At 42.7% G+C, this 15888-nt stretch overlaps 1 non-coding gene across 1 annotated transcript; it reads right to left on the reverse strand.

Annotated features, from left to right (window-relative positions):
* Positions 1-5983: 5983 nt before the first annotated feature.
* On the reverse strand, positions 5984-6056 carry TRNAK-CUU (transfer RNA lysine (anticodon CUU)). The gene has a single exon. It is a non-coding gene; the product is annotated as a tRNA-Lys (tRNA).
* Positions 6057-15888: the final 9832 nt, after the last annotated feature.

Consider the following 15888-nt stretch of genomic DNA (forward strand, 5'->3'; position numbering starts at 1 on the left):
GACCTGACTGTAGAGGGGTGGACAGAGGTAACCCTGTTCCCATTGATCCTGTGACAGAGAGTACAAGTTGCATCTTCTGAGGAACCCAGAACTCACCCACTCTCCATAGTGGGACCTCCATGGCTGGTCCTGAGCCAAATAAAAATGGAGAAGGGAAGACTTTTTTTTCTTTTTATTTAATTTTAGATGAAGATTTACAGAATAAACTAGTTTCTCATCAAACAGTACATACACTGTTGTATGACATTGGTTAACAGCTGCATGACATGTCAACATTCTCCCTTCTCAACTCTGGGTTCCCTATTACCAGCTTTCCTGTTTCCTCCTACCTTCCAGTCCCTGCCCTAGGGCTGGTGCGCCCCTTTAGTCTGGTTTTTGTCCATGGGCCTGTTCAATCTTTGGCTGAAGGGTGGACCTTAGGAGTGGCCTCATTACTGAGCTGAAAGGGTGTCCAGGGGCTATACTCTCAGAGTTTCTCCAGTCTCCATCAGGCCAGCAGTTCTGGCCTTTCTTTTTGAGTTAGAATTTTATTCTACATTTTTCTCCAGCTCTGTCCAGGACCCTTTTTGTCATCCCTGTCAAAGCAGTCAGTGGTAGTAGCCGGGCACCATCCAGTCGTACTGGACTCAGTCTGGTAGTGGCCATGGCAGATGTAGTCCATTAGTCCTTTGGACTGATCTTTGTCTTGTGTCTTTAGTTTTCGTCAGTATTTCTTGCTCCTGAGGGGGTGAGACCAGTGGAGCATCCTAGATGGCCCCTCACAGGCTTTTCAGACCCCAGACGCTACTCACCAAAGTAGAACGTAGAACATTTTCTTTATCAACTCTGTTATGCCAGTTGATCTAGATGTTCCCTGAGACCATGGTCTCCACAGCCTTCATCCCAGCAATTCGTTCCCTCAGGGAGTTTGGATGTGTCTATGGCGCTTCCACGACCTTGCCTCGTACAGGTTGTGCTGGCTTCCCCAGTATTGTGTTCTGTCTTACCCTTCACCAAAGTTACCTCTTATCTATTGTCTACTAAGTGTTTTGGAAAGGGAAGACTCTTAAGTTTAATCTTCCATGAGATTAGAACTTTAAATAATGGATTTTTTCTTATTTTCTGTGGCAACTAGGGGAGAGATTGCATCCTTGAGACTTTATTTTCAGGGAACTTAATACTAGAGGGTGTTCTGTTGTGCTTGTGGAATTGTTTGGTCCGTGCTGGTATGTAGTGCTGGCTGTAAAATCTTGTCTGGTGAGCTGGGGTGGACAAGTAGCTAACAAAAACTTGTCACAGGAAATAGAGGATGAATTCTCACATAATTTTACCTAGAATTAATCCCTAGTTTGATCCTTTTAGAGGTTTGGGTGATAACATTAAAGAGACATCCCTTGAATGTCTAAAATGCTTGCCATAGTAACCAGGTTACAAGTTCTTAGGAAGAGTCACATGAGGTGGGTGTAGGACCTTTTTTTTTTTTTTTTTTTTTTGTCCTTTTGTGATCTTTTTCTCCCAGAGAGATAGGCATATGGTTGTCTGACGACAGAAAATCCGGGGAATATACAGAAAGGCAGATGTGGTGAGGACATTTTCAGTTCTCTACTTAAGCTGCTAGTTCCCAATGACTGAACAAATACTAATCTCATTGTTTCAAATACAGACTATGTATTGAAGTTCGATAAGTGTTTAGGAGTGTGGAGCAAAAGCACAGGGGTGAGGCTCTATTTCACAAATGGTATATCACTGGTGAGGCTGACTCTTGCATGGGAGGAGTCCCCCACCCCCTCTCACTTTCTCCCTCCCACCTCCTTTTGTTGACTCCTATCATCCAAGTATATCTGAGATAATGAGATAATATCCAGTTTAGATTTAGGAGAAGGAAAGAAAGAACACGTGAGGACTTCAGCCAAGACACGTGTTCTCCCTCAGTTTATAAGAATTCCCTGAGTAGGATGAAAAGCCCTATAAAAAATGGTACCATTCCTTATTCCATTGATCACGGTAGACAGATTATTGTCAGGGTAAGAGTCAGGGTTTCCTGCGTCTCTTGGCTAAACAGCATCTACTAGCATCTCAACCAATTACCACTTCATCCATATAATTGATAAAGTTGTACACCTGTACTATTGTTTTAAAAGGCCATATAGCAAAATATTAATGAGAATTACCTCTTATGATTGGAATTGAGAAACGGGAAATTTAATTTCTTCTTTGTAGTGTATGGATTTGTTTGTTTTACACCAAGCATGACTTTATTACTTTTAAAACAAATAAATGACCGACTTTAAAATTATGTATTAAAATTCTCAGACAAACCAGACCATATTGACCTGCTGTGACTCAAAGTTGACCACAGGCTGCGGAAGCCACAAGGCAGGCCATTAACCCAAAATCATTGCCTTTCCCTGAGAGCTCAGGGAAGTCGCAGTCTTTAGGGACTTCTTAATGCATCATAATGCAGAAGTTTCCACAGGATTTTCTTTCTATGGTTTTTCCAGTCTTCTCTGGGCAAGAAGCCAACAGATGCTAAAAAAAAAAAAAAAAAAAAAAAAACTTTGTTTTGAATTTCTAGAAACATGACCATTACTTTTTTGTGAAAAAGAAAATCCACTTATGGTATTCAAAACATACATTGGCAACATAACTTTATTTTAATGAAATAGGCAGCCTCTGACAAAAATATAAAGGTTTTGACAATGATTTTTGGAAATTTTGTTGTTTAGCTGTTTTCCTTTATTTACTAATTTATTCATTTACTTTTACTGTGCTTTAGGTGCAAGTTTACAGCTCAAGTTAATTCCTCATTCAAAAATTTATACACATATTGTTTTGTGACATCAGTTGCAATCCCCACAATGTGACAGCACACTCCCCCTTTCCACCAAGGTTCCCTGTGTCCATTGAACCAGTTCCTGTCCTTTCCTGTCTTTTCATCCTGCCTCTGGACAGGAGCCACCACTTTGATCTTGTATATCTGATTGAACCTAGAAGAACGTTCCTCACGTGTATTATTTTTTGTTTTATAGTCCTGTCTAATCTTTGTCTGAAGAGTAGGCTTCGGGAATGGTTTTAGTTCTGGGTTAACAGAGTGTCCAGGGGCCGTAGTTTCAGGGGTTCCTCTAGTCTGTCAGACTATTAAGTCTGGTCTTTTTAAGTGAATTTGAGTTCTGCTCCACTCTTTTCTCCTGCTCCGTCCAGGACTCTCTGTTGTGTTCCCTGTTAGGGCGGTTATTAGTGGTAAGCCAGGTACCGTCTAGTTCTTCTGTTCTCAGGCTGGTAGTCTCTGGTTTAGATTGGTGGAAAATTTATCTCAGTGTTTATAATGATCTGAGTGAAAGAAAGAGTGAATAAAATGAGTACATACAGACAGATAGCTTTCCAGTCAAAATGTGATACAGGCCCAAAGACAGCAAGCTCATTCTCATATAAATCAGGAAACACAGACTTTCAAAAAAAAAAAAAAAAAAGCCTATTTGACACCCAAATTCTGCCAGTGACAAAATTAATCACAACAAAATCTTAAGAATGATAATGTCATGTGTGCTGGGTATTCTGCATTTGTCCCTCTAGATCCATTCTCACCATTATCCACTCCATTTTATGTCTCAGGAAGCTGACCCCTGCATAAAAGATTTCCCTTGCCCACTTGATTCTTGGTGGATACAGCCAATGGGATCCAAGAATATGACATGGGGGGTAATTATTCCCTGCAGGCCGGCAGAGGTTGTGTTCCATCCATGAAGTCCCACAGCTATCGTCCAGGGCCACTCTGTGACAGCTGCAGGCTTAGCTACAACTATGACTTCATCCAGGTTCCAGAAATATCTCTCTCTCCTTGCCCCACTAGGTCTGGGGATGGTAATGACTCTTCACTGTTGCTAGTGCTGGGATGTTGCACCATCTTTTGGTGACTGTGTTCTCCTCTTAGACAGAGTCCGGTAATCTTAAGATGGAGGTCCCAGGAAACAGCCTCAATCCTCAGCAGGTAGGGTCTTCAGAGAAGCTCAGGGGATGCACCACAGAATTATCTGGGAGCTAATTGTATCTCCAGTCAACTCATTAGCACAAGAATAAACACACCCTTCTTCCTTCAAAACTACCTGCAATAAAAATTTCATAGTCTCATAGGCAGAGCAATTCCCCTACAAAAGTCAAGAGACAACAAACTGGCAAAATACTTGAAAAGCCTTTCTAAGCCTGACAGAAAACTCAGAAGCCTTAAGGGGAAAGACTGATATGTTTCACTACACAAAAATTTTAAGAATTTGTATGACAAAAAACAAATCATAAAGAAATTTGTCAAGCACACAGCAGCAGACAAGGTGTAAGAATGGTGTGGGGGTGGTATCTGACCCCCTCTAACTTCACAAGGTGGAAGGAGAGTCAAGATTAGCAGCCCAGCTGTGAGGCAGACTTGCCTCTTCTCTTTCCATCTTTACCAATTCTGACACCAACCAGTCCTCTCGTGGTGCTCTCTACTCCTCTGTTGGGTCCAATAATTCATTACAATGGCCACTCAGAACTCATAGACCATACTCACGATTGTGAGGTTTATGAGGGAAGTAACAGATTAGACTCCTGCTTCCAGGAGCTTCTCAGGGCTGGGATCCTGGGTCCAAGGGGTGTGCTGGCTCTTGGCTGTTTCTCCATTGGTGGTAGTGGGATTCTTTCTTTTCCACCTCTGGGGTAGCTCCTTTCAGTCCAGCAAGATGGCAGAACTAACCAATCCCCTTGGTGGGCCACAATTACCCTATTACACAGTTTTCTGCCCAATCACTTGGGTGGGAGTTATAAGATCATGTCTAGAGACGCCACACAAATGTGATCCATCACACCGAACAAGGCCAAGGTCTGGGTGATTCAGATTCAGACAATTTATTACTTATGTAGACAACAAAAAGATGAGTAGCCAAAGGTGCCTGGGTTCTAATCCCACATGCCAAAAAGGAAGACATGGAAACAAAAGGGGCCTGATGACTACAGCAAGAGTTGTAGGATATCTGTTGCTGATGAGCCAATTCTAGACTGCAGCTAAGCAGTTTTATAGTTTGGAGCTATAGCCTGAAGGTGAACAGACCAGAAACCCTCGCATCTCACATCAGAACCTGGAAGGCGGTGAGAAACTGTCCCATGACTGCCTCCCAGAGAAGACAGGGAGGCAAGTGGAGAGATGATCTCAGGGTAGTTCTTCACAAGCCTCATGGCAGTTCTTTACATGCCTCCAAGGTCTCTTGTTCTGGGACAATCACTTTTTATGTTTAAGGATAAATCATTTCCCAGAAAATGGTTTGGAAAAGGATAGTGAGAATGGTTACACAGCTTGAAGAATGTAATCAATGTCACAGAATTGTACTTGGAGAGATCATTGAATAGGCATAGGTTTTATTATGTAGATTTTCACCACATGCACTCAAAATTATATTTCTTCTCTCTCTTTTTCGTAATGTGTCAAAAATATATTGTTGCTGTTGTTAGGTGCACTTGAGTGGGTTCTGACTCTTGGCCACCATATGTACAACAGAATGAAATACTGCCGGGTCCTGCACCATGCTAACAATCGTTGCTATGTTTAAGCCCATTGTTGCAGCCACTGTTTCAATCCATGTCCTTGAGGGTCTTCCTCTCTTTCGCAGGCCCTCTACCAAGCTTGACGTTCATCTCCAGGAAGTGGTCCCTCCTAATAACATGTCCAAAGTAAGTGAAAGGAAGTCTCAGTGGCAGCAACTGACAATTTAAAAGCTCCTGATTCTGTTGGTGGAGCTTAGGTTGCTAGGTGGTTGAGACCTCTTAGCTACTAATCAAAAGATGGGCAGTTAAATCCAGCAGTGGGCTTTGGAAAGCCTATGTGGCAGTTCTACTCTGTTGAATAGGGTCTCTATACGTCAGAATTCACTTGATGGCAATGAGGATGGCAATGGGTTTTTCTTCTTCTTCTTTTTAATTCTCTTGGTAAGCGGCTAGAGAAGATTCTATAACAACGGAAGGGAGGATAAAAACTACCCGCCCAACGTGGGGCTCGAACCCACGACCCTGAGATTAAGAGTCTCATGCTCTACCGACTGAGCTAGTCGGGCACCACAGCCACTCTTTTTCTACATAATTGTCATTATCTTTTTTTTTTTTTTTTTTAGTGAGCTAGAGTCATAATCACTCAGTGTGACAGTAATTCCTGAGTTTACAAATTCATGGACGCAGTCTCTAACTTTTACCACTGAAACACTCGAGGCTCAAAGACAGAGCTTGCGCGGGGTTCGTCGGACTCACCAGACGTGGGACTCAAGAGTCCTGAAACCCGGATATTTATGAAAATTCCTTCTGGACCTGGTCATTCTGAGAACCCGGTTTCGAGGACTCCGGCTCTGAAAGAGCTCAAGGGGAGGGGGATGAGTGCCGCAAACAACCGCAGGGAGCAGGAGGAAAAGCGGACACTCTTTTGCTCTTGGAACCTTTGAGCTGCCACCCGAGCTCCGTCTTCCCGGTCCAAAACTCTTTTCTCTCCTAAACCATGATGCGGGTGGGGCTAGAGGGAAGAGGGCGACACGTTCCTATATATTTGGGAGCACAATTTTTAAATATGTAAACTGGGAGTATCGATTTGTAAATTCAGATCGGATTCAGGGCCTCATGCATCCTTGCTCACGGGATCCTTGGCTCCTCTCCCCAAAGTGTTCCAATCTCTAGCTTCTGAAAGGTTGGAGCTCCGGGGTCATCCTCTAGAGGGGTCTTCTCCGCTGCTCCCGTGAAGGTGAAGGAGACTGTCCTTGCAGCCTTGGTTACTGGTCCCGTGGAGTGTCTGAAGTGTCTCTCCGTATGGATGGTGGAAACTACTATTTGCCAATTCTTTGGCTGCACTCCTGAGAAGCTGCCTCCAGCAAAAGTAGCATTACAACTTTTAAAAGACTGGGCTGCAGAAAGAAGTTTCAACTACATGTTGCCACTGGCATTTGAACCGAAGTTGCTGAGGCCACAGTGCAGAGTCCTAACCAGTGTACCATCAAGGCCACTCGTTTAGGACAACTGTACTTAAGTTCCCCAGGAAAATGGATGCACACGTCCATAAAAGACTCATCTGAAAATATTCATAGCAGCCTTAGTCACGAGCAAAAACTACAAGTAACCCAATTGCCCATCAATACTGCTGTATTCACACTTTGGAATAACCTGCATTAATATTGTAGAAATTAACCAGTGAAGCAGGCAGGCAACAATGTGTCTGAATACATTTCAAAAACATGACAATACTTGGCTGAAAAAAACAAAACAAAGCAAAACCAGGTATTACAAGATATACATTCATTAATGTGAACTCCAAGAGTAGGTAACACTAATCTCTGGTGATAGCAATCATTATAGTGAATAACTAAGCGTAAGCGGGTGGCGATTGATTGCAAAAGGGTTCTGCAGACCTTGCTGGGATGATGGAAATTCCCTGTAACTTGATCTGGGTGATGGTTACATTTTCCATTTTAATACGCCACCCAGTTAAGGTTTTTACATTTCACACTATGGGAGTTATATTTGAAGAATTAACTGTTGGGATAAACATGGGGGATGGAGGATGGGAATAAGACTGTGTAGAGCATGACAAAGAGCTTGGATTATATTTTAAACTCACTAAAAATTCATTCTCCCTTAGTCTAAAAAGGTCGCTATGAGTCAGAATTGACTCGACAGCAATGAGTTTAATGGGTTTAGTCTAAAAAAGTCATACTGATAGTTGAAATGTCTCAGTCAGAAAAACGGTTATGACCACAACTCAGACGTCTAAGTGAGAGGCTGCATTTTACTTTCTCCTCACTTGTGGGGAACAGCTATACTTTCCGAATGACCAGACCCCAGGTTTCTGCACTATCACGTTGCTTTCGCTTCTCTTGACTCGCAGCTCTGAGTCCTGCCGCTCTATGGCCTCATGGAAGCGTGCAGCCTCCGCAAGAACTAAAGACAAACCTCAAGAGGAGTGAGTTCCTGCCAAGACAGACTCCTGACACTGCCGAGATTACTGTGGGTAAACGAAGAGTACCAACCACTCACTGTCTGATCACCGCATGCCATAAACATGTTAACAGATGATGCGTTTCCTTGAATATTTTTGAAGTAAGAACCTTCACAGTATTTCCTGGCTTTGTTTTTGGATAGCCACAGATAGTTTGCTTTTCTCTCTTTCAAGTCTTCTCTCGGTTCCGTCCCTCGCCTGCCTCCCCATCCCGCTTCCTCAGAAAGACCATTCTCTCCTCCCCAGGATGCCTCCTGAGTCTCTGCACAGGGCCTCCTGGAGCTCTTGTCCTCACCCACGCCTTCCTGTTTTCCTTCGCTCCCCTTCACGGTTCCCCTTTCCCCCTTATTTTCCCATTGCTCTCCCCACCGACCACAACCAAGTTGAGCCGGGGGAGTCTAGCGGTGCGGGCGGGCGAAGGAGGAGGAGAAGCTACGCGAAGAGACGTCCCGAAGCCCCTGGGGCTCAGCATGTTCTGGGCCCCGCCCGGGTTAGGCGGAGGTCGCACTAGGGGTCTCCGGGCGTTGCTGGCTTCTGAGGCGGGAGAGGACCAAGGAGGGTGAAGGCCATTTGGCGGCCTTTCTAGCTTGGGACTCACCCAAAACACGGATTTCAAATGTGCAGACCAACGCGATTTGTCGCCCTAACCCTTCTGGTTTTTCCGAGGCTGTGGAGCCTGCCCAATTGTGTGGCAGACATCGTGGCTAGTTAGAAATCCCTGTTTATCGACACCAGAAACACTGGCTACTGAAGGCTCCGTGGCGCAACCTGTTAGCGCATTCCAATGTTAACCGAAAGGTTGATAGTTCGCAGGCCACCCCGGGAAGCGGAGACCTCCCTTACCCTCCTGTCATCTCAGATCCTCCCAGAAGAGTCATTCAGAACGAATTAGGAATGCGCCTGGGAATCCGGAAATGCTTGAAAGAATAAAATCATCATCATTAAACGAGCTTTTCCTGTTGTTTGTTTGTACTGTTATTTATTGAACACTTTCCTCATTCTTGTACACATATCTTTGGCGACTTGTGCAAGTATTTCTATAGGGTACAGTCTAGAAGAGCAATTGCAGAAAAGGCAGTATGCTGGGGCAATCGTAGGGCTCACCTTGTTTGTTTCCTGGTTTTCAAGGGTTGGTCACCCTTGTTGCCTGATTTCCAGTGTTTTGAAAACCGGTGTTTCATAAAATTCCTCTTTTTTTTTTGTTTTGTTGTTGTTCAGGAGCCCGGTTGCCGCAGTGGTTAAGCACGCTCACCTGCTAACCGAAAGTCTGAAGTTTGAACCCGCCAGGCGTTGTGCGGGAAAAAGATGTGGAAATCGGCTTCCATAAAGATCACAACATTGAAAACCCTCTGGGACAGCTGTATAAAAGGTTCGCTAGTAGTCGGAATCTACTCCAGGGCAAAGGGTTTGGTTTTGGTTAGTCCATGTTTGCAAAAAGTGGAAGGCATATGTTTAAATGTTTTTCATTTGAGCTCAATAGTTGTATAAATGTGTTTGTATTTCAATTTATTTTTCCAACTCAATGAGTCCTTTTCTTCGTGCATATGCCAGCACAACAATTTTTTTATACATCTGTGGTGCAATGAGTTCCTTTATGTGGTCTTTTGCCTTGGTTCTTCGGAAAAAACAGCTTGAGAGGTTTTTTTCCTAGCCTTGATGAGTTGTTACTTTATCCCTAGATCTTTGAAAAAATTACTTGCGGGACCTCCAAGGTTGCTTTCTACCCCAGAGGGCTGTTACTCTTGGCCAGGAAAGAAGCCTCTCTCTACAGGGAGAAAGACCTGGTGATCTGCTCCTGTAAAGATTAGAGCCTAGGAAACCTCATGGGGCAGTTCTACTCTGTCAAGCGAGGTCACTGTGAGTCAAAATCCACTCGATGGCACCTCACAACATGTTTGGTTAAAAATTGTAGATAGACATAGAAGTCTCCATGTTGCAGGTGCTAATATAACAATTGATGCAGGCAGGGATCATCAACAAACGTTAAAACTTCTAACAATATACACGTGCACACATACAGTGTATTTACATACTCTCTAAGTATCATCCCACAAACTATCTAAAAATTACAAAGTAAAAAAATGTATCTTTACAGTGGAGAGGACAGACACACCAGGCGCCCTGTGGGAGAAAGATGTGGCAGAGGGAGAAAGCTAAGGATAAGTAACAGTGATGAACACCCTGACCCCTCTTTCCTTCCTGACAGGATGCTGTTCACAGCACACAGCATTACATATGCAGTGTTCTTGCCCAAAGTGTTTAGCTTGAACAGAATGTAGGGCAAGACAGTGGTTCTGTCCTCTTCAAAAATTTGATATCATCAAAAAACACACCAACAAAGGAGTACAACGGGGGTAGGGAGACAGTTCAATGTAATTAGGAATAAAGGGATGTAAAAATCAAGTGCCATTTAGGAGCCTTGATTGAAGGTTGGAGAAACAACAGCACCACAACTCTCAATCTGCTCTCACTCTGGCTTTCTGGCTCTAGCTCTCTCACTCTCACTCTCATCATATATTTATATCTGTCTGTCTGTAAAACAATGGAGGAAATTTATACCTGGACATTATGTTAGATTTTATTGAACTAATGTTGATATTCTTAAGTTTAATAATTGAATTATATTATGGTGATATGTAATACTGTCCCTTAATCTCAAGATAGTGAGAAGTATCTAGAAGTTTTTTTTTTTTTTTGGTCTGGATTTACTAAAGAAATACATATGTTTGTGTGGGTGTGTGTCAATACAGAAAGAGGCAAATGAATATCAATTGCTGAACTTAGTAGAGCAATGTGAGGTGATTATTGTATTACTCTTTCAATTTTTTTAGGCTTAAAAATTTTCCAATAGTTGCTGGGGGTAGGGACAGGATGATTGTAAAATATGGTCAGCTGTGGAGAGCTGTCAGCATCCTGGATTAAAATTGATTCCTATGGGTCTCCTTGCTGGAGGATGTGACAGTCCCCACTACCATTCACTGCTACAGTTTAACAAAAATCACTAATCTGCGGTACAAACTCTTCTGAAGGGATCCCTTCCTGCCACACAGGATTTGGGAGACGTGTCTCCTTTGTCCTTCTTCCTTGAATTAGCCTACTCTTAAGTTTGAGGCTACTTTGTGTGTTTCAAAGTTTCTGAATAAGATGTCCTGCTTTTTTACTTGATTTCAAAAGACAAGTCAATGTTTATGAGAAATTTGTTTCCTTGGGAAAAACAAGCAAACAACAACAAGAGGATAGTAAAATTATTTGAAACCTCCCAGTATCATCTGGGAGACCTCAGCAGAGACCTCTAGGATGGAACTTCTGCTAGAACTGTACAGGAAGGTTTTTCTTTATCATGTGTGAACGGCAAGCTCTCAGGATTCCTCTTTGGCAGAGAGTCTATCGCTGTTTTCTTTGAGAACCCAATCTTGGACACATGTGAGTCTGCTGCCCTGATTGCAGGCACCTCACCACAAGGATAGATGGTGTTGGCTGAGTTAGCTCTGTTCTCAGGTGTGAGGCCCAGTATTGTTTTTCTAAGTAATACCAGGTGCTTAGTAACATTTTAACTTTGGAAGGAAGTGATGTATCTACACTGGGTTGCTACTGCTCTGAGATATAAATGTAGTGGATGTATTAATGATGGAATTTTCTTATATTAGCTTGGAAAAGAAAACTTTATAATTTTGATATCTACAAAGAAAATTTTAGGCAACAGAACATGTATAAAATAGTTTATTTTCAGAGATTTAAAAACCCTCATCTTTCAAGGGAAATGGACATGTGCCGAAGAGCTGATAAACAGTCTGCAGTGATATTATTATTCCCAAGTCCTCGAGATTTTCTTCCAGCTGTCGCTAACTCCTGTCATCTACGAGATGGGGCTGAGGAGGGAACAGGATCTGGTTCTCTTATGATTATCTGTGGAACTAGTCATCGGTGCCCTTCAGGAAGTTATCACATTAGGAGGCTGAGGGGTTGCAGTTTCTGCCATGAAACCGGCTGTCTGGAGTAAAAATCCTAAGTGGTAGTGACATCCGATTCTCATCTTGCTTTCAGATTTGGACTTTCACTTGTCGTATTAGTTTTGGTCAACAATTTGAGAATTAAGCTGAAGTTTGTGACTATGCTTTGTTGAAATTAGACAAGCTCTTTTCCTAGTTCCAGCATTAGTTGTTACCTGAAACAGAAAGGAAAAAAACCAAATAAGAATCTTCTACCAGGTGCTGCTGATAGCTAAGTGAGGCTAGAGTGAGGACTAAGTGGTGATGGAGGCCAGGTGCAAACTGAGTGCAGTTAAGCGGATGAGCCACAGTCTGGAAGGAGTTAGTGATGATAGCAGGCGAGAGGAAATGTGGTCTGAAATATACTTAGGTCCTACCCCCGGTGCTGGTGATAGCCCTGCTCAAAGATACTGCTTGTTGATTGGTGAGATCCCTCCTCATCTGCCAGTTTACTCTCTATTGTATTACCCTGGAGGAAAATGAAGCCCTCTCACACTTCCTGGGAAGAGATGTGCGTAGCCTCAAACATGCACTTGCAGAAACAGCTGGTTATAGGGAAGAATGTTTTCAGGAAAATCTGCCTCCCAAATTCATGCCCTATTCTTTGTAAATAGGAGGGTGGTGCCAAGGGAAGATCCCTGGAATATGTAATCCAGCAGGGACTATCCAAGTACAGTTCCACCTTTTGCAGATGAGGAGACAGTGGTGGCAAGAGGGTGAAGATCAGGTAAACCTGCATGACCTGCAGATGACAAACTGGGACCAGAACCCAGGTCTTTGACCTTTTCCAGTGCATCTCAGAGTTTAGGGAAAGGGAGAGTAAAAGCTTCAGTCTGGTTAAAGCCAATGAGCACCAGAGGCTACTGGGTCATCTTGGTAAGGAAAGGAAAAAGGCTTTACAGAAGGGGCTTGCAAGCATTCTTCTAAAGAGATCAGGGAAAAAAGGAATCATCGGAGAGAGAAAAATGGGAATTAGCAGATAAAGAACAAGGCTTTAACCTTGGACCAATCCATTTTCACCCCGTGGAGGCCAATATTCTCTAAAGTTACTTCCACATTCAGGTTGTATCTTAGGGGAATTTCTAGGAATATTTTCAATAGATTAGCAAAATTTTGAAGTGAAAAACTACTAATTTCTTGTTTTTATGTGGTCTCTGTAACCTGATACATTTCAAATGAGTTCTTAGGGGAAAAGAATTGTTTTTAAGCTGTGGTGATAATATACACAACTAAACATATGCCAGTTTCCTAATTTCTACATATATATCATTGGCATTGATTACATTTTTCCACTTGTGCAACCATTCTCACTATTCTTTTCCAAATTATTCCACCACCACTAACATAAACTCAGTGTCTCCTAAACAAAAAAACTCCGCATTTCCCCCTACCTTCCACCCTTGGTAACTAATAATTTTTGGTTTCTACATATTTCCTTCCCCGACTTATCTGTCAGTCTGTCAGTGGAACAAGGGATATCATTGCTGATATCAGAGGATCTTGGCTGAAAGCAGAAAGATATTTACCTGTGTTTTATTGACTACGCAAAGGCATTTGACTGTGTGGATCATAGAAAATTATGGATAATATTGCAAAGAATGGGAGTTCCAGGACACGTAATTGTGGTCATGCAGACTCTGTGCATAGATTAAGAGGCAGTCATGCGAACAGAACAAGGGGATACTGGGTGGTTTAAAATCAGGAAAGGTGTGTGTCAGGGTTGTATCCTTTCACCATACACATACAACCTGTATGCTGAGTAAATAAACCGAGAAGCTGGACTATATGAAGAAGAATACAGCATCAGGATTGGAGGAAGGCTCATTAACAACCTGTCATATGCTTTTTTTTTTCATATGCAGATGACACAACCTTGCTTGCTGAAATTGAAGAGGACTTGAAGAACTTACTGATGAAGATCAAAGATACAGCCTTCAGTAGAGATTACATCTGAACATAAAGAAAACAAAAATTCTCACAACTGGACCAATAAGCAACATCATGATAAACAGAGAAAAGATTGAAGTTGTCAAGAATGTCATTTTATTTGGATCGACAATCAATGTCCATGAAAGAAGCAGTCAGGCGATCAAAGGACTTATTCTACTGAGCAAATCTGCTGCAAAAGATCTCCTTAAAGCATTAAAAAGGAAAGAAGTCATTTTGAGGACTAAAGTGTACCTGACCAGGCCATGGTATTTTCAGTTGCCTCACATGCATGCAAAAGCTGGGCAATGAATAAGGAAGAGTGAAGAATTTGATGCCTTTGAATTATGGTGTTGGCGAAGAATATTGAATATTCCATGGACTGCCAGAATGGTCAAATTTGTCTTAGAATATATACTGCCAGAATGCTTCTTAGGAGCGAGGATGACAAGACTTCGTCTCACGTACTTTGGACATGTTATCAGGAGGGACCAGTCCCTGGAGAAATACATCACGTTTTGTAAAGCAGAGGGCCAACGAAAAAGAGGAAGACCCTTGATGAGATGGACTGACACAGTGGCCACAACAGTGGGCTAGAATATAGCAATGATTATGAGGATAGCGCAGGAGCAGGTGGTGTTTCATTATGTTGTACATAGGGTCACTATGATTGGAAGTGACTCGACAGCACCGACCAACAGCGCATATCTCGTTGTTTCATTTAAGTGAGATCATATGGTAGCTGTCCTTTTGAGACTGACTTACTTCACTCGTCATAATGTTTTCAAGGTTCATCCATGTTGTGGCATGCATCATGACTTCATTTCTCTTTATGGCTGACTAATATTGCATCTTGTGTATCCATTCACCCTGACAGACATTTCAGTTGTTGCAACATTTTGGCTGTTGTGAAGTGCTGTAAGAACATTGGTGTGCCTCGTTCTTTACCTGCTAATTCCCGTTTTTCTCTCTCCGATGATTCCTTTTTTCCCTGATCTCTTTAGAAGAACGCTTGCAAGCCCCTTCTGTAAAGCCTTTTTCCTTTCCTTACCAAGATGGCCCAATAGCCTCTGGTGCTCACTGGCTTTAACCAGACTGAAGCTTTTACTCTCCCTTTCCCTAAACTCTGAGATGCACTGGAAGAGGTCAAAGACCTGGGTTCTGGTCCCAGTTTGTCATTTGCAGATCATGCAGGTTTACCTGATCTTCACCCTCTTGCCACCACTGTCTCCTCATCTGCAAAAGGTGGAACTGTACTTGGATAGTCCCTGCTGGATTGCACATTCTAGTTTGCATTCCTGCTTTCACTTCTTCTGGGTATATACCTAGAATTGGGACTGATGGGTCATATGGTAGTTCTATGATCCTTTTTTTTTTTTTTTTTTTTGAGAAACCACTAAACAGTTTTTGTTTTTTAAGTACTTTACGCCATTGTGTTTTGTTGTTAGGTGTCGTTGAGTGGATTTCAGCTTATTCTGACTCCATGTGACAGAGTAAAAAAACCAAAAACACCCAAACCGACTACCGTCGAGTCGATTCTGACTCAGTGACCCTACAGGACAGAGTAGAACTGCCCGATAGAGTTTGGAAGGAGCACCTGGCTGATTCGAACTGCTGACCTCTTGGTTAGCAGCCGTAGCCCTTAACCACTATATCACCAGGGTACTGCCCCAAGAAGTTTTCTTGGCTATAATCTTTTCAGAAGCAAATGGTGAGGTCTTTCTCCCGTGGAGCCACTGGGTAAGTTTGGAACCGCTAACCTTCAGGTTATAAACTGAGTGCTTAACCATTTCCACCTACATGGCTCCTTTTATGCCACTATAGAGAATAGGAAATGTATATATGTAATACGTTCCCTAAAGGTTCAGCCTAAACCTAGCCTAAGCCTAGCCTAGCCATACAGGTCAATGTAGGGCTGGGAAATATTTACATATGCATCAGGAGGGTGTGACTTGGGTGGTACCAGGGATGAGTGGTTTCCACTTGGAAAGTCTCAGG

This window comes from Loxodonta africana, chromosome 3, assembly GCF_030014295.1.
Source record: "Loxodonta africana isolate mLoxAfr1 chromosome 3, mLoxAfr1.hap2, whole genome shotgun sequence".
Taxonomy (NCBI): Eukaryota; Metazoa; Chordata; class Mammalia; order Proboscidea; family Elephantidae; genus Loxodonta; species Loxodonta africana.